The sequence below is a fragment of the Callospermophilus lateralis genome, chromosome 16, assembly GCF_048772815.1.
Source record: "Callospermophilus lateralis isolate mCalLat2 chromosome 16, mCalLat2.hap1, whole genome shotgun sequence".
Lineage (NCBI taxonomy): Eukaryota > Metazoa > Chordata > Mammalia > Rodentia > Sciuridae > Callospermophilus > Callospermophilus lateralis.
In genome coordinates this window covers 68,220,242-68,248,097 of record NC_135320.1, presented here as the reverse complement: position 1 = coordinate 68,248,097, position 27,856 = coordinate 68,220,242, and the positions used below count along the sequence as shown (strand labels likewise).

General features: G+C 33.3%; 1 pseudogene; it reads right to left on the bottom strand.

Annotated features, from left to right (window-relative positions):
- LOC143381962 (G2/mitotic-specific cyclin-B2-like) lies at positions 1–27,341 on the bottom strand (annotated as a pseudogene).
- Positions 27,342–27,856: the final 515 nt, after the last annotated feature.

Genomic DNA, 27,856 nt, shown 5'->3' with positions numbered 1-27,856 from the left:
TTACTCTTCCAAAGCAGACTCTGACCAGAGACTCTGCGGGAGGTTTTCCCGACCTTCAGTCCTTGACTGGGGCTGCATCATTGGTCCTTCTTCCAAAGCTTCAGCTTCTTGGACTGAGAACCTACTGGTTCCTCCAGCTTTCCAGCCTGCAATCATTGTAGGACTATCCAACTTTTGATCCTGGTTGCCAATCTAAAAAAAATCCTCTTTTTATGTAATATCACATACATACTCACAGCATCTGAAAATATATAAGACAAATGTTTCCTAGGAGGCATGGCAGTACCAGAGAGAAAGCTTCTGAAAGAAGATCTAGATAGAACAAAGACACCTTATCATAAGTGGAAAAAATGATGAGGAATATAAATTATGGTTAAATAGATGGATTTTTTTTATTGCAATCAAAATAAAGAACCAGATATCCAGTGATCAAATCTGTATTCCAAGATGACTAATGCTAAAGATTGCATTTGGTAGTATAGGAATATATGATGTAAGAGTTGATAATTTGCCTGCAGAGATATAATATGAAAAGAAAAGTAGGAATGTAAAGTCTATAGATCTAATTAATTAAGGGATCTCATGTACTTTATCAATCTGGAGAATACAAATTAGAGTGTTGATTTGAGAATGTGTGGGTGTCAGAGATTACTGTTGTAATAGAGTCTGCAGTCCCAAACATGCTTCCTCAGGTACTGGCCCTAAATTGAAGATTAGAGATCAAAATAACAAGGTTAACTCAACGATAGCTCCATTGTTGAATTAAAAATTGCTGCCAATTTAAGAAGTCATGAATCTCTCTATGAGAGTTGATGAGTGGAAACAAGATGGAAGGTAATGCTAAATACAAGGATGACTTTAGTTCTTAATTCTTGAAAGATAAAAAAATGAAATCTATATTTAAAAGAACAGAATAGAAATGTACATGCTAAGACTTCTGTGTCTGTTCAAGTCAATATCAATCAAATGATGTACTATTTTAGCCTTCCTGAAATCTGGTTCTTTTTTTGTTTGTTTGTTTTTCTGTTTTGTGGTGTTAGGGATTGAACCCAGGGTCGAGGCAAGCACTCTACCAACTGAGCTATATGCCTGTACCCTGAAATCTGAAATCTGGTTCTTAATGGTCTATTACACTTTTTTATTTTTTTTATTTTTGATACTAGGACTTGCACTTTAACATGGAGCTACATTTTCAGTTTTTTAATTTTTATTTTGTGGGTTTTTTTTTTTTTTTTTTGACAGGGTCTTACTAAGCTGCTTAAGGATCTGGCTAAGTTGCTGAGGCTAGCCTTGAACTTTCAATCCTCCTGCCTCAGCTTCCTGAGTCATTGGGAGTACAGGAGTGTGCCACTATGTTCTGTGAGTTATTACTCTTAATGGAACCTTCCCATATGCTCAAGTTTAAGTGTTCATATCTGAAAATCAGGATGCTATGGTAGTACATGCCTAGAACTGGATTTTATACTTAGCTTTTTCACACATTTACTGTACAATTTTGGGGAAGCTTTTATTTTTTGAATTTCAATTTCCTCTGCTATAAAATTAATCAATATTATATGTTAGCAAGTTTTATGTGAACTTTGTGAATAGATGTATGTAACATAATAGGCCATTTAAAATAGTAATGGTAGATTTTTTTTCTACCCTTGTTTCTTGGGTATAAATCGGGATTTTATGAAGTTTCCTGGTGAAGAGAACTGAGGGACTGGAGGGAAGAAAGGTTTAGAGAATAGCCCTGCTATAGCCAACTCTGATTTGGTCTGTTTTTAATCTTGAGAATTCATGTAAGATTTTGTTTAAAACTGAGGTTAGTAATAGAACTGTAATGTACATTTTGATCTGATCTTTATAGCTTAGAATACTCAATTTCCCGTTTCCTTTTTAGTTCTCATAATTGTTTCAAAGATGTATTTTTACCTCTGCATTATAGAAATATAAAATGAAGCTTTGAATTTTAAGTTATAAATAAAATCTGGATCTTCAAGTCCTTAGACCAGAGCTTCTATGCTTTAAAATCTCAAAACATCCTCTTGAGATAGGAAAGGCAACATCAATAAATCAGAAACCTCAATAGGTGAATTGAGAAAGCTGAGGGTTAGAAGTAGAGCTTTCACTGATGAACCATGCTCTCTCCTTTTCAGCATTCTGGGAACCTAATTAATTTATGTGATGTTGTAATATAATGTATCACATAGGATTAGGATATTAATTAACTTGCTATCATAGACAATTTGTGAATATAACCTGAACATCAACATTTTACATGCTGAGTTTTGGTAGGCTTCTGATTTGAAAATGAGTACTCTCTCTACCCCAGCCCCAAATTATTTGACTTTCTGTACTATTGAGTTTCACTTTACTTGCTTTTTAAAATTTGAGAAGTGATTAATATATTTTTTCCCTTGGAGAATTTTTGAATGCTCGTCTTCGAATCTATCATATCTTTGAGAAAAAAAAAAAGCTTCTAACATAGTAAAAAGCATTCTAACATTTCTATATTGTTGAGAATGATCATTGAATAGTTGACTTTCACATATTAAAGAAAATTCTGTCCGTTCTATAGCTAGAAAAGAAAAGGAATTCCTGTAGATCATGCCTGTACTACCTTATACATATGTCGTGCTATGTCTTGTTTATTTGAATATGTGTGTGTCTGTGTGCACATTGAAGGGAAAGCAAGGAATGAGAGACAGATAAGGGAGAAATGAAATACAGAGACCAGGCAGAGATACACATGAGAGTTTGTTTGTCAGAGCTGACAAATAAAGGCCATCTCTCTATAGCGGAGAAGGGCAAAACAGACTTTGGTTCTGGGACTTTTATAGAGCAGGCTCAGGAATCAGAGAAAGGCGGGTCCCAATGCCAGTGGTTAGGAGTTGGGTTGGTAAGAGGGAGTGGTGGGCCTTTCTCAGACACACTCTTGGGCAGGAAAGTGAAACTTTTAACTTAAAATGGTAGCTATCTCTAAAGATGGCCATCCAGATACTAAGCAAGGACCTTAAACACATAGAATAAGATTTATTATTATTATTATTATTATTATTATTATTATTAGATATTGGGGATTGAACTCAAGGGCACTCTACCACTAAGCAACATCTCCAGCCCTATTTAATAATTTATTTAGAGACAGGGTCTCACTGGGTTCCTTAGGACCTCACTGTGGGATGCCACTCCTGAGCTCTTCACTTGGCATTGAACCAAGGAGATATTGGTCTGGCATTGTATGCTATTTTTGTGGCCCCTCCCACTTAATGGATTACACAATGCAGGTGACTTCAGTCTTTGCTTAGATAGGAGGGCTGCTCTCCTAGCTCTAGAATTGGGCATGAGCCATTGGGCCTGGACAGCCTACCTCCTAACTTATTTGGCCCAAGAACATTCTGTAGAATCCCTTGAAGTTCTCCCATGTAAATAAAACAAACATAGGCTCTCGCTGTCTTTTTCCAGTGTTGAAGTTGACTCCTAAGTTCGAAAAGCCATCTTGCCCTCACTTTCTAAAATTACTTTCTATGTCTTGTGGTTTTTTTCACGCCTTCTTTTCTTAGCTTTATTTCTCAGCCAGCCTGCTTCACACAGAGAAACCCCAAATTTCATTGCCTGTGCCGAAATTTACCTCAGCCTCCCAAGCTTCTGGGATTACAGGTATTTGCCACTGTGCCCAGGAAGATTTATTATGCTTTATGCTAAGTTTTACATTAATATATTCTAGGTAGAATAATTTTTTGGCATCATTTTCAACCAAAACACTTGGTTATTCTTCCTATATTCCAATAAGAAGTCAAGAATAAGAGTATTAAAATCTTCTACCCCAACATCAGAATAGATTAAATTTGTTAGAAAAATGCACATTTCACCTGACTCCTAATTTTTATGAAATCTTTTTCTTAGTAAATGATGACTGTGTTAGAACCTTCCCACATACTTAAGTGCTGATACCCAAAGAGCAAGATGATAGGGTGGTAGGAAAGTAGACCTGGATTTGATTCTTTAGAGTCTTGGTTTCATTATGTTTAGAATGTAAAATTTTGTAAAGTTTGTTTTTCTACATAAAACTTTGATCTATATCTGATTTTATTACTTTACAAGTTTCTTAAGCTTCAGTGACTTCATTCCTAAATTCTTATAGTGTTGGAAGCTTTGTTCCTCAAAAACCTACAATTATAATTATACTAAGAATAAACTTTTATTATTTTGAAATGTATGTTATAGAAGAAAAAGTTCTTAGAAATTAAAATCTTAAATATTAACTATTTTTTCTGTAAGAATACATGTTTAAATAATTTTAAATTTGTTTATTTAAGTTAGAATCTTACTTTTTTTCATAGGGCATCTCACACTAATGTTTCAGAGAACAATTAGAAATTATGGTTTGCTTTATGCTGTTTTTTTTTCTGTAATACATTCTTAGAGGAATGTGCTCAAAGAATGGGAATCTCAAATAAATGACACATGTTTTTGAAATTTCATTTGTGTTTCTCTATCATATGTAAGAAAAATAGTCTTTCTTCATAAGAAATTGTAATGTGAAGAGCCTTGTGATAATTCAGAAAAGCAGGACACTATCCTTCCTCATTACCACATACTCATCTCAAGCAATTACAATGCATTTAAGTTCTTAAATAGGGATTTGATGGAAGGCAAGAAAAAAAAGAATATTTTAAAAACATTTATTATAAGTTTATGGGGATCCCTTTCCCCTCCAGTTGTTTTTTTTTTTGTGTTTTTTTTTTTTTTTGCATTTCCTTGGTGGTCTTTAGACATTGATTTCTCACAGGGCCTTGAGTTTCTCCAATCCACAAAACTACATTCTTCTTTCATGGACATTACCTGTCACTCAGATTGCAGCGGCATTTCTTCCAGGGCTTTGTACTTGTATAAATGCTTTCATCCAGGGGTCTCATAAAATCTGGCAAACATTATCTCATTATTCCTCAGGATATTCCTGTGAAGTTGGTGGGTGGCCAGTTGTACTCCAATTCTGTAGAGTGTTTTACCTAGTTTTCAGAAACCAATACTCTCCATATTATGCCTTTTTTTAAGTAATGTAATCAAGAACCTACAGAACAGAATTCAGGTCTAGAAAAATAACTTGTGCTAATAAAATGGCCCAGTACCTTGTCCTTTGACAGGCTTCTTCTGTTCTGGCTGGTAACATGCTATTGCCCAATTCTTACATATTGTTGCCATTAAAAAATTATTTTAGTCCTTAAAAGAATTATGTGATACTGCAGTAATATTCCCTAAGTCTTAGAGCTGAATAGTCTAAAAATACATAAAATATAATGCTGTATAATAACTGTATTTTGAATACCACTATTTACCTACTAAAATTACTACATCATTAAATAGCTTCATTTACATTAGCTACACATCAAAAATCGTCTAGGTCATTAAACTATTCATTTAAAACATTTCTCATTAAAAAAGACAGTTTTTAAATTCTCATTATTTATTTCATAACTCAATTATTTGGCAAAAAAATATTGGGTATTGAAGTGGTATTAGATATTTATCTTACACTGAAGTAAAGATGTATACAAAGTATAAATCCTGTCCTCAATGATTTTACAGTTGAGGAAAATTAATAAACGTTATTATACATTGCTATAAAATATATTAAAGAAATAAGGGTATCTTGAAATAGGATATGGAATAGGGTTACATGATTCAAGCTTGGAGCACATTCTCAGGGTAAGTTAACTGAAATCATATCTTGAGGGTAAGGAGAAGACAAGGGTTTCTCAGGAAGATGAGAAGAAAAGAAAAAAAAAAGCATTCAAAAGGGAATGTATAAACAACTGCTTATATTTCAAAGCAGAGTTCCTGGGGAGGAAGCTAGGGACCATGTATATAACAAATATAGAACCAAAGACAATCTGTTTTAGGTTTACTTTCACTTTGTACCCATGTTTACAACAAAAATTGCTTGCTTACTTTCTTTGAGTTCAAAAGACACAGGTTGAAAATAAAAATATGAAGACTTATATTCAGGCCAGATAAATGAGATTGCTCTCCCCCCCCCTTAACCTTGGAAACAAGGCCAGGTGCTCTGTTGAAATATTCTATACATATTTGTCAATAATTTTGTAATTTGTAACATATATGTAACATATTTAAAGAATTTTAAGGTTTGGTAAGTATTCAACAAGCTGGAAGACTGTTAAACATTGACAAATATAAAGGTATATTACATATGAGATACATAATAAGCAGAACATGTACATGTTTAAAATAAAAATAGAGATGGAAGGACCAAACCAAGAAATGCTAAAATTTTAGGACATACCTAAGATCTAGATATTCATAATATTCTATATAATATTAAGATTAGAGGTATAGTAATCACTGTATATTCAGGATACACTAAATTCTAAATATGTAAGAGCACTTAATAGTCACAGGTCTTATCTATCCACAGATTGGTAATAGCCATTATATCCCCATGTCTTCTCTATTAACATAACATAGAGAAAAAACATAGCTATTCCTTAGGCTGATGGGCAAGCAATTGCTATAGCCAGGTGTGGATATTTCTAACTCCTCTGATAGAGCAGCAATGTGTCACTGGGTGGAGATACTTTCCACAAGTAATGTCCTCACTGCAACCTCAGTTCTCTTCCAAACAACCTTACCATTAATGAAAATGGTGGGGAGACGACAAAAGAGAAAAGGATTCAGGCTTTACGGTGCTGTATTAATATCCTAGGTGTGCTAAATAACTCATCATTTGCTCTCACTTCTTCTATTTATATTGTTGTTGGTCTTAATAATACATATGATTCAGGCATTTCAATTTGACTGAGAACTCCATATTTCCTTTTGTCAGAATAACTTAACATACTTAAGAGGCACTATTGCATCAAATAAAGTTGCTATTCAGAAATCTGTTTTGCTCAGTCCCCCCTCCCACTCAGTTTTCAGATATAAACAGCAACCAGAAAAAATGAATAATTAACTCTAAAATACATTGTTGTAATGCAATATGTTGTCAAGTTGCAGGGGTATTGAGGATATAGCAGGGGCACATAGACAACTCTGAGGATATCAGGTACATAATGGACAGTTTCATTTACAAGTTGACATGTGTTCACTATAAACAACGTGCTGGGGCTGCTCAGATAATATACGGTTCAGACTTTCCTAGGTGAAGAAAATAAATTCTGTAAGAGTTCAAGACAAAAGTGAAAATAATTTGTATTGGAGAGCCAAGCCTAACCGTAGTGTGCAAGATGGAGAGACCCAGAAATGATGCATATGCTAAGATAAATAGTGGAACAACCACTAGGAACAATGGAAACCATTAAAGGGTTTGCTGTTCTGAAAGCTCATTTTGGATGCTATATTGGGGATATATGAGAGATGTTACTGAAGAGAGAGAGAGATCACTTAGGAAATCATTTTGGTAATTCAGATAAGGATTGATGGTCATCTAAACCAATAGTCTGGTGGTAAAGGTGGAACAGAAAAATAAATTGGACAACTTTTAGCATGAGGAATTGTAGCAATTGCTCTGTACTTTGTAGTTATGTGGGGTTTACAAAGAGTGCATCTGGCATGATTCCCAGATATGCAACTTCAAAAATTGGGCCATGACTAATTTCTGGCAGTGCAATCTACGACTACACTAAAAAGCTATCTGATAGAAAAGACCTATTACATTCTCAATGAAATACATCAATCCTCCTTTTAAATGCACTTTTGAGTATGCAAGAAATTAGCCAAATATCCAGGGGACAGTAATAGGAGGGGAGGAAAGAATCAGCATTGTAAACTTGGAGCAAGGGTATGACAGCCTGGGGACATTTCATGTATCTATATCCAACTGAGAATGTAGATATTTCTCCCATAAAAGACATGGAAAACAACAGACATGCTTTTGGAAATTAGTCTCCGACAAAATATGGGACAGTCCAAGGATTACCCATTGCATAATGGTGGGGTACAAAACTTCTGACTTACTAAAGCAATAAACTGATAGAAAATAATCACTGATAGTCATTCAGTGTACCAAGAGGACAAAAAAGCAAATAATTAGTAAAAGAAAAAACACTCTTTCTAAACTTTTTACAAATTTTGTCCCAAAGGCTTACCAAGCATGAGCTCATAAATTGAAATCTGACATTATCAAGCAGGCAAGAAAATCAAGCCATCTTGAGTAAGAACCAGCAAAATCTCTAATACCAAAAGTAGACCAAGACAAAATTCAGATAATAAAATTTATTTCCATAGAGACCAAGGATCAGAATTTATTTTTTATTAAGAAAAGAGAGTAAGTATTTTTTTAGCATATCCACTATAAAGTCTCTGTCATGACTGTTGCTGCTTTGTCATCTCTGCTGCTGTAACGAAAAACAACTATGAATAGTATACAAGCAAATGAGCATGAATGTCTTCCAAAATAGGAGCCAGGTCAAATTTGATTCATAAGTCATAATTTTTCAACTTTTATTTTATGACATAAATTAAGTATGATAAAATATTTTAAGTATTAAGTTATAAACATAAGACATATGTTGTATTACAAATAAATTAGAGCAGAATTGAAAAAAAATTCTATAGAATTTCTAAAGTATTTAGTACATAATAGTCAAGAAATTCTTAATTTGCCATATAAAAATCATCCTTTTTAATTACAAGAAAAAGGCAGAAATCCATTGGTAATATATAAAAATTTATAATACTAAAGAGGAAAACTAAAGTGTCATTTATTATATGAAGGAAGTTCAAGATCACTATCAGTAAGAGATGTATGAACTAAAACTATAATGGGATACTATTTCACATATATTGGATAGTAGATTAAGCATAATAAAAATGGCAGAGACAGAAAACAATATGAGTAAACTCTTCTGACTTTAATTAAAATACAGACTGATACAAGTAATTCTGAAATGAACTTGGCAAGACAATAATAAAGTTCTAATATTCTATGGACAAATAATTTCTTGATTTATGCCTTGGGTAATGTTCTGTATTGTACAGAACTAGACATATACTAAAATTTCGTTGCAGTTGCATTTTCAATAAAAAAAAAAAAAGTGAGAATTTACCTAAACGTCCAGCAGCAGAAAAATGAGAGAATGAATTGGGTATTTTTTTAAAAACTGTGATATTAGATAGCTTTTGCTTATCCTCACCTCCCGAGTCCCCTCGCCCTCTTCCTTCTTTTTTTCTGTTGTGGGGATGGAACACAGGGGCACTCTGCCACTGAGCAACCCTTCTCCTTTTTTTAACTTATAATTTTGAGATGGGACCTAAATTTCCTGGAACTTGTGATCCCCATGCCTCAGCTTCCCGAGTTGCTGGGATTACAGATGTGCACCACTGTTCCCAGTTCCTTTGTTTCTTTGAAACAAAGAAGGTAAACTAGAGCTAAAAGTTTCACTGTCCCTTAAGAGGGCATAAATATCACCAAAGACAGAGGGGACCTCTACTTGAAACTTCTAGTGTCTTGACTGAATCACTGATGAGAATGTAGGGGCAAGTCAGGATCTAGTAAAGAGACAGGAAGAGCTTTATTAGAATGAAAAGGAACACACCCTCAGAACAACGGAATGCAGGCAATTTTAAGAGTGAGAAGTGCCACTAGGGGCTTAAGGTCAGGTTTATACTGAGATACATAGGTTGATGGAATATGTGAGATCCAAAGGCGCTTGGCTTCTCTCATGCTGGAGAATGTGAAGCAAGAGAGTGTTTCCCTTTGCAGAGGTCCAGTCTGCTATAGAGGTTCCAGTTTACATCGACCTCCCTGGTGGTTATATGGTTGATCGGACTGGGTTATCCAGCCAGAGTATCAGGGTACAATCAAATGTCAACCCTTAGCCTCACCAGATTAAAGGTTTCTTCCTATCAAGGTCTCATTAGTGTTTTGCTACATCCCAGAACACTTTTAAGAAACTGGAAGGTTAATGTACACACTATTTAGTGCTCCTTACATCCTGGTCATTTTCTCTCCCTTAGGCTCCCTCCACTCACAAGTTATTATGAGTTGTTTGTTTTATAGTTTGAGAGGGACATTTTCTTTTAGAATCTCAGTGTTCTCTCAATTTCTACTCGTTATGATGTATAAACCTTAAAACTTCAATAGTTCATGAAAATAGCAATTCATAAAAGGATACATATGATACAACTACTTTATTTGATTTTTAATGCACAAATAAATTTTATATAGTTTAGGAACATGTATTTATTCAGTAAAATACCAAGACATTCATAGAAAGCATAAATATCACTTTTAGGATAATGGTTCTTTTGGCTTTAGGAAGGTAATTAAATACCAGAGGGAATATGCAGAGTGCTATTGTCAATTTATAATATTTATTCCTTGAACTGGGTCTGGGTATAAATATATATTTTATATTATTAATAATAACTTTTTTGAGTTCATCCATTTTATAATAATTAGAAAGTTTGAAAAAGTGATGTTTTCATCATGTAACCAAGCATTGTGATATATTAGGTAGGAAAAGAATCAAATTTGGAAAATGGGTGCTTGAATAGTTGAAATAATTTTTGGATATTTTATGTCAAAGCATCTGATATACACAGGAGGTATCGAATAGAATAAGGATATTTGAAGCCCAGAAAAAACAACTGAGATGGAATTCTTGATTGGAAAGTTATTAACATATCATTTCACAGAGGCTAAGGGAATAGATGGAATTCCATTGTGAGTTCATCTTATAGATGAATGAGAAGAAGAAAATAGCTAAGGCCTTATGGTGCAATAAAGCAACTTTAATTAGAGTAACAGAGAAAAATGAGTCAAATAAAGAAAATGATATAATGGATTTCAGCTCAGCATGCAATCAGGTCTTGCCCATGTCTCTCTCTTTTAGGGTATTATGGTTTTCTGATCTTAGAAGAATTCTAGTATATTTCTTAAAGAGGTTTGGTTGTGAGAGGAAGAGAAAAGAAGGAAAATAGGTGATGACTGGAGAGGACATAGATGCATCTTTCTTTCGTTCTTTCTTTCTTTCTTTCTTTCTTTCTTTCTTTCTTTCTTGCAAACAGCTTGGAGAAATGTGAGAGTGTCAGGAAAAATAAGTTGATGACATAACAATGCAATAATCGTCTACTTCGCTAGCTAGCAATGGATAATAAAATCAAAGAGAAATCCATTGGAAACAAAGGGAAAAATTATGTAGAAAGAAAACATCCATTGTAATATAACATTAGTTGTAGCTAAATACTTTCATTCCTAACATATCCCAAGTACTAAACACATGACATGTTAAGTCAATTATATCACCCAACTCTGCCACTATTTATCATCCTCCTAATTAACATATAAAAATTAAGACACAAATATTAAGTAATTTAAACAAAATTGAATTTAGGATAGCTGCTTTCAAATTCTGGATTCTGAATTTTTGTATTATGCTATGTCTTTAAGGAATATGTCTCAGTGACCCACAAAAGAGACCAGGAATCCATCAGTGCTGAGAGTTAACACTTGAAGCTCAAAGAGACAATGAAAACTGAGGCTCCCTGAGAAGCATTGAGGAAGATGAGAAGAGAAATATATTTCTTGATCTAATTGTGCCAAAAAATTCCAAGTTCCTCCTCTTGAAACTATTTTCCAGAATTAACTAAAATATAAGGTAAGATAGTCTTTCAGGGAAAATTGTTTCTCTGTGGTAAACAGAAACATACAAAAATAACTTTAATATGTTTAAAAGTAATCTAACAAAATAAGCACCTAGATTTTCTATTAATAGTACTTTCTAGCATACTTCTGAAATGCACTATGTCTAAGTAACTTTCATAAATGATGTCCTAAAATTATATAATATTTATAAATGTTGAAATGTGTTTTGACTGTAAGATTCACTATTGCATTTTAGAGGACATGAGTTTATAGACAAGGACATTTTTGAATTAGAATAAAAGAGGAAAAATAGGTGTTTTTATCTATAATGATACTAAATGCTTTTCCTGACCTGAATATAGAGAATAAATGAGAGCTGTAGGTACAGATTGAGGGTGATAAATGACCCAGCAGATGCGTTGGAGAAATAAACACGTGTGACTGTGACAGAAATTTGCAGTTCAAACTGAAGTGATTAAACCAAAGTGATCTTTTATTTCAAGAACCAAAAAGCATCCTTGGTTTTTGAGTCTTTGAAAAGATAAAAGCATGTTATACTCATAGAACAGGAGCTATAATCTGCTTCATTTCATGCATATTATCTGCACATGGAAGCATATCTCTATGTGTAGAAATTAGTTTTCTGTTCTATTTTTTTCCTAAACAGAACTTATTTTTTTCAAATCAAATAATAACCAGAGTAAAGCATAGCCTATTTCTAAAAGTTATGAAATTAAAGTGCTTTTTAAAAATTTAAAAAAGCATACTTGAAATAGAACTCTCTTAAAAAATGAATTATCTTCCCAAGTTCTTCATCTCATTTGAAATCCTATATTTTAGTGTCTACTTAGTTATTAAATATTTATGCCATTTTCTAGCTTTTCTTTCTGTATTTTTATTCTGTATCTTTATTCTTCATTGACAAACATAAGTTATAAGTTGCTTAATATACTTTTTCCACATTTTTTTCTTTTTGTGGTGCAAGGGTTGAACCCAGGGTGTTGTGTATGCTAGACAAGCACTCTACCAATTCAGCTATATTCCTAACCCTGCTTAATATACTTAAAAAATACATTTTAGTATTATTAATTATTACATGACTCATATTGAAAAAATTTAAAAATATAAAAAAATAAATGAATTTATCTATATCTCATAATTGTTTCACTCAGATAAGCATTGCTAATATGTTTATATATAGCTTTTAATTTATTTCTTTAAGTGTGTTTTTAAAGGAGTGATTATATTGTATGTACTTGAAAGCTATTTATTTTGAAAACTTTTCCAACTTACACAACAGTGTTAATAAAACTATATATAGAATACCCATATGCTCTTAATCCAGATATAACTATTATCAAAATTTTGTGCTCTTTTACTTATGCAAATATTATTTTAACTTTTTTATCCTTCAACATAATTGAATAGCTCAAATACCAGAAAATATTATTCCATACCTTAATTAATGGATGAAATATTTTATTACATTTTGTAACATGATAAAATCCCTCATACACATACTTTGCATGTATTACCTTATGAAATCCTGCAATAATTCTAAATTGTGCATTTTTTAGTTTTGACTCTATAATATATGTATTTCACAGGCAAAAAATTAACAGTGAAAGAACTTCTAAGTCACATGTCTAACTAAGGACATTCAGCCAGTAAAAGGAAATATAAGGATAGAAAGTCAGGTATATTAGTTATTTTTTGCTATGTAGTAAATTACTATAGAACTGAAATGTACTATCGTTTAGTTTATTGTCTTTTAGTTTCTGTGCCTCAGAAATCCAGTTGTGCCATTGCTGGGTGGTTCTGGCATAGGGTATCACAAGACAGTGCAACATGTCATTCAGGACTCTCCTAATGGCCAAGGCTCATCTGGACAAGGATCTACTTCCAAAATCACAAACATAGTGTTTGTCAGGTTGCAAATCTGCTCCCAAGATCACCTGTGTTGCAGCTGGCTTTCCTTGGGGTGGATGGTTCAAGAGGAAGCAAAAGAGAGCACTCTAGAGATGTCCCATCTTTTAATAATTTGATCTTAAAAGTGACATCCCACCACTTCGGCCATATTCTACTCAAATAAAGCAAGTCCATTAGTCCCAGCCATGCTCATAGATTTCATAAATCTGAAGATGTGAGAGTCATTGTGTGACATAGACTCAACACCACCAGGTCTTCATGATTTCAGAGAATATACTCTTAGGGTGATTTCTTACTGTATAAATTACTACTATTCTCTTGAGAATCCATCCTATTTTCTGAGCAGGTTCCAAAGTGTTGATTATTCAAATTGATTACTGTTTTCATTTGTTATTATAAACATTGCTGTGACAAGTAATACTTATCAATCCTCTTTCTTTAGAATCTAGGATGGCATTTCCTCCCTCCCTCCCTTCCTTCCTTCCTTCCTTCCTTCCTTCCTTCCTTCCTTCCTTCCTTCCTTCCTTCCTTCCTTCCTTCCTTCCTTTCTTCCCATCATCAATCATCTAGCTAATGTCATAAGACACTGTTTTCTTTTAAAGACATTGAATGTAATATAAGAATATCTAGTTGTGAGAGAAAAATCCATTTCACTTCTGATACTCAACTTTTCCCTGTATAGACAATTCACGAAGGGCACAAATTGACATTGGTTTCTTTGTGGATTTCCAGACCCTATCACAATGCCTTCTTTTTTTTTTGGTAGTCAGTACATCATCTATAGCAGAATGCTTATAAAATATAAATGGGATATCAAATGAGAAATTATTTAGTAAATTACAAAAATCTGTGAAAATTTTAAATCAAGAAAAATTTAAGAGATGAGTTCGGTTAATTCTTAGAAGAGTTATTATTATCATATATCAACACATTGAATTTTTAAATTCTATTTTGACTAAGTTCTAATTCAGCTTATTCTATAAGTTCCAGTGTCTAGCTAAGTAGGTAGTGATAAATTAATTATTTTGTTAAGCTTTGTTTTTGGAAATGCCTCCAAATTCTGTTTTGCAATTAGGTATAACCACTATAATTTTTTAAAGATTTTCTTTATGTATTTTAATCACTTGGACATATGATAGTCAAATCATCTTTATTTCTCTCGTTCAATACTCAGTGGTATTTCAACTGACATTTCAAAGTCACAAATGCCTTTCTATACACAAGTTTACTGTGCATCATTCTCCTCTCCTTTTCTAAAGTAATCATTTTCTTAAAATTTTTCTTGATTTACTGAATTCCAGGCTTATAAAAAAATCACCTTTTTGGGGGGGTTCCCATTGATCCTCATGGAAAGATATTTAGAAAGATTATTAATTTAACTTACTTCAATTTGCTAGTTCTAAAATTTATTCATTGTGATAGCCATTGGTCAAGTTAACATCCAAATATGTTCTTTTTGACAGATACTTGTGTTCAAAAGAGCCATTTTATCATATAAACAATACAAGCCTTCCAATTGAATGACATACATTCACTTACTATGATTTAAGTTCTTTAGTTAGGAAAAATTGTGTGGAATTTTAGATATTCTTGCCACTACAACAAAGATTTATTGTTTCCATATTGGGTCAAGCACTAAGTTTGGAACTAGGACTATCATAGTGAAAACAAGAAAGGTCACACTTTCATGAAGCAGGATACTAATTTCTAGAGATAGATGATAAATATACCTGAGATATTTATTTCACTCATTAGTACTCCTACTAAAAGTTAAGTCAACTTTCCATTAACTGCTTAAAAACTAGTTAGGCAGGCGTAAAACACATGAGTTTTCCATTCAAATCACTTTCAGTCTTTTGAGTCATTAGGTTTGCGAGTGTATAATCAAATTCTTTTTCTCTTATTGTTTAGAAGAATTTAATGACTATTATCAGAGCCTAAGAGGACATTAATCTATATTAATGAAATTCTTAATTTAGGACTCCATGGCAACTGGGGTGTTGTTGCTACTACTAGGCAGTAGTAGTCTGTCCATGAAGGCTTAGCTTAAGATGCCAATCCAGGGCTGCCAATGTGGCTCAGCCATAGAGTGTTTATCCAGCATGCATGAGGCTCTGGGTTCAATTCCCAGTACCACATACATAGGAAAAAAACAAAATAAAACAAAACATCAATCTGGTGTTTCTTCACTTGCAGCTTCCATTTTGAATCAACTGCACATACATACTGTGAAACTTCCCAGAGCTTAGAAAAGCATTTTTGGTTTCTTGGGTTGTGCTTTGCTCATTTTTTTTTTCCTTTTTTTCTTTTTCTTTTGCCTTCCATGTGCGTGTGGGCACTCTGTTTTCAACAAACTTGAAATATTTGTCACTTTCTGACAAAACCTCTCACTGGTTGGGTTCTTCATCTTAGCCATCTTTGCCACTTCTTTCTTGTTCTTATTTTTTCCTGAGTGCCTTCTCTTCCTTCTTCTTTTTTTTTTTTTTTTTTCATTTTCTTCCCCAACTCTTTTCTTCTCTTAATTTTTTACAAAAGTATCTCTGTCCACTAATATGAACACATCTGTCCATTTTTGCTTGGTAATCTGACATCTACAGGGTAGTTCCAAAAGTCACAAGGAAGAAGTCCAATAATGTTTTGCTTCAGAACATCACTTTATTCCTCACCCCTACCCAGAAGCTCTTGGGAACCCAGAAGAGGAAACCACCTTGCATTTTCCTGTTTGAGGCCCTGGAAGTGGCTCAATTCTCAAATTCACAACCTTGCTCTACCTTCAGGTGTTCTTGGAATTCAGAAGGGTGTGAACAATTGCCAAAGAGGAAAAACAAAACAAAACAAAAAAACAAAACCCAGGAGGTTCCATTCCTACAGCTCAGGGACACCCTGCAGGATGTCCCATTGCCTGAGCTCAGGGTATGGCTTCAATCTAAAATTCAATTTATAACTGATCTATTTCTCAAAAGGCATGCTACTTATGTAACACTGACAACTAACAGGGAAATAAAACTATAAATGCATTTTTCATATTAGTTCAGAAATGACAAGGGCTAAGTCCCACCAATTTAAATTGTTATTCATGCTGTATTTAATTGGTAAATTGCTTGAAGTAATAATCTACTTTAGATATTCACTTTACCAATGGTTTGAACAGTTGTTTAGGTTAAAATATTGCTTGGATCCTGTATGCGCGTGGTGTATTTGCTTTGTCTTGTGCCTTAGAAATCAGATCTTGTTAGAGACAGATATAGGGATTTTATATATAGCTGAAAGAATTTTAGCATCCATGGAGGAGAAATATCAGAGTAGTAGGGCTTTTTATTTAGTTTTGTTTCTCTTTTCTTTTTAAGTTACATGCAATGCAGTTAAGAGCGAGCTCTGCTGATGTGGCTGCCTTAGACAACTGCAACTGAACCACATTATGATAAGAAACTTCTGTCTCTACTACTATTAATCCCTTCATTTTGAGACATTAAATGTTTTCTACATTTTTTTTTTTTTTTTTTTTTTGCTTATCAAAACATTTGTTTGCCATTATGGAGGCATAAGTAATGTGTTCTTAGATTGGAGTGGGAAAAAATTAACAATTTTATGATAAAATGTAAGCAAGTTGACATCTTCATTTTTGGGGGTGTTTTTGTTAAACATTTTATTAGAAGCATATTGCTACTTATAATCAGTAAATTTGGCAAACATCTAGCATCTTATCTGGCAATAAAAGCAAATCATTACTTTATTTCAATTCATTTTTTAAGCTATAAAAGGAAAAGAAGCCACAAGGGTCAATAATAAATTAAACATAAAAGCACAAACCCTAAGGCTAGTCAGTGACAAGAGATGGCACTTCTCAATGTTATATTTGGAATGAATACATAAAAATTATAGCCGGGCAAGCATGTTAGTTTGAACTTGAAACAAATTATTTTTTTAAGTAAGCAAATCATTATAATCCCTAGTTTACAAAATTATGGTAGATATTTTATGATTCTTAGCATCATAGTTACTGACTGAAATCCAATAACATTTTATTGGATTATTTATAGGGGAACTTGAGTTCACTTGAAATTTTTTAGTAAACCTTAATAAAAATAAATTTCTGTTGTTTATGTTTGTATACGTAAAGAATTTAAGAGATATGTTCAGCCATCTGGTAAATTCACAACCAGCCTCATAACCAAGGTGAACTAGCGTGAATGTCACTATTAATAAGATTAAAATTGTAACTGCAATGTTAGAATTCACTAAAAAAAAAAAAAAAAAAAAAAAAAACACCTCATTTAATTCCATTAAATGTCTCTGCCCAGAGAGCAGTAGGGTAATAGAAAGCAAAATAGATTTATGTTTAAAAGTCTCAATTTAGTCTAGCTCTGATATTGTTGGAACTTTGCCAAGTCACTGGATAGTGTGATTATTAACAAAATACAATTTTTTGACAATTTAATAAAGCATTTTATGAGATGATATTTTGAAAAAGTTAAATATATATGAAATTATAAATTCTTAATGTATACAATATTGATTTATATATTTTAAGTTAGTAATAGATCATTATATCAGAAATAAATCACAAACTTCATACTGACTTGGATTTTGTTCCAAAGATGATACCTCTACAGTTTCTGGGTCTGGAAGGTAATGAAAGTAATCAGCTCTCACCAAGATTTAAATCCCACTAGGTTAGGTGAGGCTTAAGACAATATAAGAAAACAGGAGAGGGAGCAAGTTGACATGGGTGAAATACAGACAAATTCCTACAAGGAAGACAAAATTCAACGCTTACTATTCCACAGGCCAAATAGTTCTAGAATTGGTACTTTAAAGCATATACTGCTTTAATTACATATATAATAACCCTTATTCCAAATAAGATCCTATTCTGAAATTCCAGGTGGACATATATTTGGTAGGGCAGTGTTTGAACCATTGCAGTCACCCAGGTCTCTAACTCCAATGCACACATAACTTCTCTCAGTTATTCAATTAATACTAACCTAGGTATTGAGGAAAAGAGATTACATAGATTCAATTAAAATAACAATCATTAACCTTAAAATGTGAAGATTTTCTGGATGGGCTTGACCCATCTATACAATATCTTAAAATCTGAGTCTGCAAAGTAGATGCAAAGGAATTCTGAGACTTGAAGAATCATGGAGACTTGACATATGGGAAATTCTTACCTGGACCAGGCTATGTGAGAAGGTGAGTGCCTATTTTATAAATGGTAAAGGAAGCAACCAGGTGACAGGCAGGCAAAAGGGGAGGCCACCCTATGACAAGAAAAAAACTGGATACTGCCAGCAATGTGATCAATCAGATGAGAAAGTAGCTCTTGTTGAAACTTAATTTAACCTTTTGTGGGCCCTTGAACAGAAAGCCTAGCTGTGTCATGACTAAACATCTAACCTACAGAACTATATGCCAACAGATGTGTGTTTTTTAAAGTTGCAGTGTCTATGATAATTTTCATAATAGCCTTAGAAAATAATACAATAATCATTGATATAAATAATGCAAATAATAGAAGGATTCAACCACTTTGGGGATATAAACTAACATATAAAACACAGAGGCCTATGTATACGTAAATAAGGATTATTAGAAGGTTTAATACAAACAAAACAACCCCTCTATTCATAATAAATAGGAGCTGGGAGCAGTGGCATATGCCTGTTACCCCAGTGGCTTGGGAGTCTGAGACAGGAGGATCATGAGTTGAAAGCCAGCCTAAGCAATGGTGAGGCGCTAAGAAACTCAGTGAGACCTATCTCTAAATAAAACACAAAGTGGGGCTAGTGATGTGGCTCACTGGTCAAGTGCCCCTGAGTTCAATCCCTGGTACTAAAAAACAAAAACAAAAACAAAAAACCCAGTAACAACAGGAATACTATATATGTTAGATTAAAATTAGTAAAGAATGTTCAAAACTTAGAAAATTAAAAAATTACTAAAAGATTTAAGAGTATACTTGAACAAAAAATTATGCCTACTTTTGATTACAATATTATTGCATTCAAATATTGGCTTTTCTTGTCTAACTTATAAATTTAATATGAAATTAAATTAAACACTCAACAAAATTTTCTGGCACTAGAAAACATGATACTAAATTTAATATGGAAAATATACAAAAATAATATCAAGGAAACAATGAAAGAGATCTGAATGTGTACTAGTTATTTTTACATATTATAAATCTCAAATAATACATACAGTGTTATGCATAGATGAACAGAAAGATCAATAAATATTATAGAGACCCTATAAACTCCCTAACTGTATATGAACACTTATTTAAGAGAAAGGTGATTCTAAAATCATTAGGACTAAAACTTAAATAATGTTTAGTCCAAGTGTTTGGCTATGTAAAAAAAAAAAAAATATATATATATATATATATATATATATATATATATATATATATATATATATTATTTCTCCTTTATGAAAGATAATTCCTTACATGGTCAGAGGTCTGAATATAAAAAAAGAAAAACACATGTCTAGGAAAACAGTGGATTGGTTCTTCATAGCCATGTGTAATTAATGGTTTTTCTCTCCTTGACTTAAAATTCATATACAATGAAAGATTGATAAATTTGACTAAAAATATTTGTTTAAAAACATGAAAACAATACATAAGGAAAATGAACATGGGGTAAGAATGTAAAAAGGGTAAATAAATTGTTTTAGACAGATTTTTCACTGGGGTGACTAAAAGACCCCACCAACACAATTGTAGAAGAGAAAAGGTTTATTTAGGGTCTCATGGTTTCAGAGGTCTCAATCCATAGACAGCAGGCTCTATTCCTCGAGATTTGAAGTGAGGCTGAACATCATGGTGGAAGAGTGTGGTGGAGGGAAGTAGCTCACATGATGATCAGGAAGCACAGAGACAGTTCTTCACTTGTTAGATATAAATATATACCCCAAAGCCACACCCCAATTGTACCTCCTCCAGCCACACCCTACCACTTCAGTTAATCCCTAATCAGGAGATTAATTCACCGATTGGGTTAAGACTCTTACAAACCCAATCATTTCTCCTCTGAACCTTCTTTCATTGTCTCAAACGTGAAATTTTAAGGGACACCTCACATCCAAACCATTACACAAATAAATGACAATGAACTTCCCTGCTTCTAACTCTTGAAATGGATCTCACCACCTTATACTGATTAGTTTCTGAAACAGATATTTTTCCTGATCATGATGGTTCCCAATTCTAATATAAAGCAAAACAAACAAAATTATAATAGGCATTTGTGAAAATGATAAAGTGTAGGCTACTGAATCTTCCATTTATATTTCTTAATAATTGGAAAAGAACACACTGCCCCATCCTATTTCCTATTTTATCTAATTTCCCATAACTACATAAAACAATCTACCAACAATCATCTTTCACTCTAATTTTTTTTCTCAGCCCTTTCCTCTTGTTTCTTCTTACTAGAATGCCCTAACATCTTTATTCTTCTGTCTCCAATATACTTCACAATTTCTATATAGTATTCAAGAGATGAGATGGCATATATCAAAATATTCCATCTTCATCTTCTACCCGAGGGATCTCCATACAAATGTAAATTGTAAATTGTAAATGGGGCTGGGGATGTGGCTCAAGCCGTAGCGGCTCGCCTGGCATGCGTGTGGCCCGGGTTTGATCCTCAGCACCACATACAAACAAAGATGTTGTGTCCGCCAAAAGACTGAAAAATAAATATTAAAATTCTCTCTCTCTCTCTCTCTTTAAAAAAAAAAAAAAAAAAAAAAGTAACTGATGTGAACTAAGTTAATTTCCTGGCAAAGTTTAGTTTTGAGGTTCTATTTTAGTTGTGGTCTCAATGTAGAAAAAAATTTAACACGTGATGCTTAATCATAGACAAAATTAAATTGCATCATTTTCAAAATGTAGAGCTAATTGTACAAATTTTGTGATCTAATGTAATTTGGACAAGAACAAAACAGCATTCTTTTTCCCTGAGCTTTTCAGATACTTATCAGTTCTTGGACTTCACTATTCAAGATAAGAAATTGCTTTCTATAGCACCAGGCTTTTGTTCCCAGATTTGTTTAAGAACTACCTGTTGTATAAACTCTTCCCTGTTTTGTTCCAACAGATTATTTTCTTCTCACTTTCTTCTACATTTGATTTAATTTAGTTATTTTATATAGAACTAAATGCTTTATTTTTGCTATTACTTAAATAGATCTTGCCTACTAGGAAAAAAATGGTTAAAATACATGATTATTGTTTTTTTTTTTTTCCTTTACATTTTCTACAGTGTCTGGATAATATCTTGCACTAAGTACTTATGTAATTTCATACATCAATTTATTTTATTCATTAACAGTGATTAGCTTTGCACATTTACTGAAAGTGTCCCCTCTCCCTTTGCATTGTCCCACCTCCCCAATAATAAGCAAGTGTGTGTTCTTTATTCCTTGAGAAATCATGAGTAAGGATAAAAGCTAGGGTGATGTTTCTTGCCCTCACTTGTCAGTGTACCACCACATTCTCAGTATTTCCCCTCAAACACTGCCCGGGGCCTACGACTTTTGCTACCATTACTCCAGTTCTCTTTGCTATTCGAATTTTTAACATAGCATTCTTCCAATCTTCCATTATTTCCTCATTTATTGAATTCCAGTTTCCAAATGATGAACTGTACCAATTTTAAGAGTGCAGATTGATGATCTTTAACAAACAATATACCTCTGTAACCACCGGCACAATTTAGAAACCTCAAATATGTTCATTATCCTCAGAGAGTGCCTCCTGGCCCACTCCCAATTTATCCCCTCATAGCCCACCCCAGCCCCAAGGCAGCTATTGACTTTTAAAAATTATTGATATAAAATTGTCGATAATATTCCATTATATGCTTTAGTATCTGTAGAATTCTGCCTTCCCATCTGTCATTTTTGATGTCAATTATTCTACGTAGAGATTTATCAATTTTATTGACATTTACCAGAGTTGGCCTTTGATGTTACAGATTTTTCCTATCACTTGTATTAGTTTTTCATCATTTTTATTTTCCTTAGTTCCTTCTTTCTATTAACTGTAGGTTCAATTTCCTCCTGTTTTCTAGTTTTATAAGGCAAAAACAGAGATCACTGATTTTTAGATCATTCTTTTTTTTCTTTCCAAAAATTTAAAATGAGTTTTCCCTCTGAAAAATACTTTAGTTTCATCTCAAATTTGTGATGTTGAGTTTGCATTGTCATTTAGTTCAAAATGACTTAAAATTTATTGTGTACTGTGTTGTACATGGTCTTTTTAGCCATGTAGTATTTAATTTCAAAGTATTTATGTTTATTCCCAGATATTGTTTGTTATTGATACCATATTTAATCCTATTGTGGTCAGCAAATATACTCTGCATAATTTCAGAGCATTTTTAATTTTTTTTGAGATTTGTTCAAGACCTGACACATAATCTACATTGAAGAATATTCCACACATAATTGCAAAAAAGATCTGTATTTTATGGAGGTCTGTAGACTTCTTAGTCTGTAGAGTAGGAGTGTGGATAAGAACAATAATTCCAGATTTGTCTATTTTTTTCGCTTTAATTTTTCTCAGTTTTTCCATCCCATATTTTGAAGTGCTTTCCTAGGCATATACATATTTAGGATTGTTAAAGTTACCTTTTTATTGAATTGATCAATTTATCATTATATGACTTATATTTCTCATCACTGATATTATTTCTTGTTCTGAGTCTATACCAACTGATGATAATGTCACCACTCCAGCTTTGTGATTAGTGCTTGCATGCTCTCTTTTTTACCCATTCCTTAACTTTTAACTAATACATATTTTGTGTTTAAATTGTTTTTGTGTTTTGACAGACATTGTGTATTTGGACTTTGATCCTGTGAGAACTCTGTAGGACTGGGGATGTAGCTCAGAGGCAGGGCGGCAATGCCCTAGCATGGATTGTGTGAGGAAGCCCTGGGTTCAATCTCCAGGACAGGGAAGAAGGAGAAGGAGAAGAGAAATTTATATATTTTTATTGTTTAATTCAAATGTTTATATCATTATATGTTGTATTATTGTTGGTACATTTGGGTTAGAGCCTACAATTTTTTTGGATTTTATATATCCCTTTTGTTTAGTGTTCCTCTTTTCCTCTCTTTCAACTTTTGAATAAATTATTTACTTTAGAAGATTCCAAATTATTTCCATAATTTTTGCTATACATTTTGCTATATTTTTGTATTCATGTTTTATGTATGCTTGTATATATATTTTTTAATGTTTGTTTTTAAAAAAGCAAACTTTATCATTAACTCATTGCATTGTACATTTAGATGCTATCAGACCACTTCCCAAGCAGCAAAGAACTTTACACATATGTACTCCAATATGCACCTGCTTTCCTGTGTGCTATTTTTTAAAAATTTATAGTATACTTTTAGAGCTATTAACTCTATAATGCATTCTAACATTTTGTGTGGTTTTCTTTATGATTATCATTGTAATTTGTAACATTGAATATATGGGCTTGTAATTTTCATTAAATTTAAAAGTTTTCAACCACCATTTTTTTAAAAAAAAACATTTTTTAATCCTTTCTACCACCACCTTCCATTGCTTTCTGGTCTTCAGAGACATGTATCTTTGAGCCAAAGTATTCTTTATAAATCATTGCTGTTCTACTTTCTTTTTTTTCTACTGCTTTTTCCTTCTGTTTTTGAGAGATAACCAATTTCTACTCATGTGTTTAAATACATTTATCCGTTATCCTACAGTGATCAAACTCTCATAATCCCATCCAACTAATTTTAGATATCATATTTCTCATGGGTTTCATTTTATACTTCCATTTCTCTGCACATTAGATTCATGCTTTTCTTTACATGGTCTGCATTGTTGTAAGGCGTTTCAATATCTCTAACTGTTATTTCTGGATCTCTTTCCATTGACTAATTTTTCTCCTGGGTATTCATTAGATTTTACTGCTTCTTGGACCTTGGATGCTTTCCTGCTGTTGTGTATCTGGATATTGTTAACTTCCTTGAAAGAAAATTGAGGTTTGTTGTGGCAAGCAGTTAATTTACTTTGGTTCACTTTTATCCTTGGAGGTTTGCTTTTTAAGCTTTGTTGGGATATGTGTCTATTAGCCTTTAGTTTAGGGAGAGTTGAGCCCAAATACTAAAATGTGGCTTTTCTGGGGTTGCTGGTGGATATTCCAAGAAATCAATGAGGACTTTCCATTCCCGATAACTGAAATTCGAACGGCTACCAGCCCTCTTGTTGCTCTGGAAGATATTTAGCTCCCAGCTCTCAGATAATTTCTTGGATTTTTTTTTTTTTTTTTTTTTTTTGGTAAACTCTCTCCCTGCTATTCTACTGCCACACAGTTGTTTTTTTTTTTTTTTTTTAATCTGCTTCAGATTGCTTGATTTATTAAGATTTCTATATTCTTGAAGAACTTACTGTAATGCTTCTTGTGGCACTGCTCTGCTAGAAAAAGTGATTTCCCTTTAGATTTCAGATTTAGAAATCCACATATAAACTACAGGTTAATATGATACCATATGACATAATTGATTTTTAAGATTTCTACTAGCAAAACTCTTGTAAAAGAAGACTAAGGATATAAATATACCTGTGGTTTACATCAATAATTACCATGTCAGTGTGGCCATGCTTGAAAGACTTTGACATTTAATGTTATTTTGATAAGAAAGTCATTTTTCTGATGTATATGCAGATGAAATAAAAATTACCATCTTTTTATGGTTTGCCTCTCAAGGCATGGTTGTTAAATTATATTAATAAAAGATAAAAATAAATTGAGAGGTTTTTTAATTCAGTGAAACATATGATTACATGGTTTGATTGATAAAGTGAGAATAAATTGCTTTCTCTTGTAATATTCAAAAATTGATAATCATTGGATGATTAGCTGACAACTTTACATTTAAAATGTGCTGATTAACTTGTTTTACCTTAATTACTCTATGATAGTGACCACCTTATCTTGACCTTTTATTTTAAAATTAATGAAGTAATCATTTACTGTGGTCTCTTCCACTGTTCTGCCCAATTACTTTACTGCTGAATGGTGCTTTGCATTTTTGCTGGTCCATTAGTCCCATATCATGCTCTTTCTCAAATTCTCTCTTCAACTACAAGATAATTAGATGTCATCTTTTAGCATCTTATAACCTTGACACATAAATTCCTTTTTCTCAGTGGTTCAAATTAATGGAAAACTGACAACCTACTAGAAGTTCTAGAGAGACCTTATTATTTATAAAATATTAATGCACATTACATATTAATAAGAATCAATAATACTTTGCTATTATTCCATATTACTGAATGATATAGGTTATTAAATGAATATTAAGCATTTTTTTAGGAAAAATCAATAGCTTTATTTTTCCTCAATATACGTTTATAAAATTTGTGTGAGAAGAGGTTTCTTAAAATAGACCAGAGGACTATGTACAAAATCAAGAGTTTCCCACCAGTAACAAAAAGTGCATGGACGAAGGTGCGGCAGCCTAGGACCTCTCCATCAGAGTGGGAGGCGAGGTCTTTGATGGTTTTGGAGTTCAGCTGAGGGATCGTGCTGATCTTCAGGAGTTGGCTGCTGGCATACTTATTCTTGATGGCGATGAATTTAGTTAAGTTTTCATTTACTTTCACCACATTTTTGGCCATGTGCTGCATGACTTCCAGTACTTCATTCCCTGTGTATTCTGTGTAATACTGCTGCTCTAAGTTCCATTTTCCTTGGCCTAGAACCTTCTGAGACAAGCAGAAAGCAGCCGCAGCTACCTTAGAAGGGTGATAATGCACCATGTCATAATCAATGAGAGTCAGCTCAATCAAATATTTGGCTAATGTGTGCTGTTCAACATCAACTTCCCCAGCTTTTGATGCTCGCCTTCAAAAGTGAAGTGGCAAGGGTTGGCCCAACTCAAACTTCAGTTCTTTCAAAATTAGAGTTTCTATTTCTCGGATTTGAGAACTGGTATAAGCATTGTCTGTGATGTAGACGAAGTCTTCTATATTTGGAGGAAAACATCTCCTCATACTTGGAAGCCAAGAGCAGAGCTGTAATCCCAACCAACTGAAGTTTCTTACCGGAGACTGGCTGAACCTGTAAAAATCGATCCATGACAGCAATGCACATGTACAGAGTTTCCTGCAGAAGCCTAAACTTGGAGTGGACTTGAACCAGCCAGTCCATCAGGATGGCATGCATACGTCCATTTATATCTCTTCCATCCAAGAAATGTGGGTTTATGGATTGCAAAACCTCAAGTTGTCTTACATACTGGTAGATATCTTTAACATAGTCACTGCAGAGCTGAGGGTTATCCCAATCCTCATTATCAATGTCCTCAATTTTGCAGAGCAAGGCATCAGAAAAAGCTTGGCAGAGGTTCTTTTCCTTCATGGAGACATCCTCGGGTGTGGGAGAAGGACACTTTGGAGCCAACATTTCCATCTGTACTGGTTTCACAGAAGCAGTGGGTTTCAGTTGTTTGTTGACATTTGTTGCTTTGGTGGGCTGAACTGATATTTTGGTGTTTTGAGTTTTCTACAAGGAAAATACAGGATAGAGCAAGACAGTACATATTGTCCCCCAAGTCTATACAAAATCAGCCTCTAATGCACATTTTGCCTTATGGTTGTTACCTTCACTACTTGTGCTGCTCTGGTTGTAACTTTATTTCCAATTTCTTCTAAAACCCCACGCCTGATAGTCACATGACTCTTAGCTTTAGAATTAACGCCTATGTCAATATTCTCCAAATCAGTGGACACCACCGGGCATCGGAGCAGCGCCATGAGGGAAGAGAAAGACAAGTGTGCCAGCCCGGCCCAGGGAGGGACACGGACCGAAGCAGAATGGAGCTCGTGTCTGTGGCGCAATTGGGCCTGCACTCCAGGCCCGCACCACTGGAATCTTCAATATTAAGCTTTTTAAAATATTTTTTTTAGTTGTAGTTGGACACAATACCTTCATTTTATGTATTTATTTTTACATGGTGCTGAGGATTAAACCCAGGGCCTCACACGTGCTAGGTGAGCGCTGTACCACTGAGCCACAATCCCAGACCAATATTAAGCTTTTATACTATCACTTGATTGTGTTTTTCTGAATACATACATATATATGTCATGCACTTATGCAGATAAGTATAACATAAAAGCTTTGGAAGTTAAAATTTGTTATATTATTTGCTTTCTTTCTAAAACCATATGATATATTTTTATATCATCCTTTTCTCATCTCAGTTCATGATACTTAAATTATATTTTAAATAGATAAAAATTAAGGAAGTTTCTTTTTTTCCATTGAA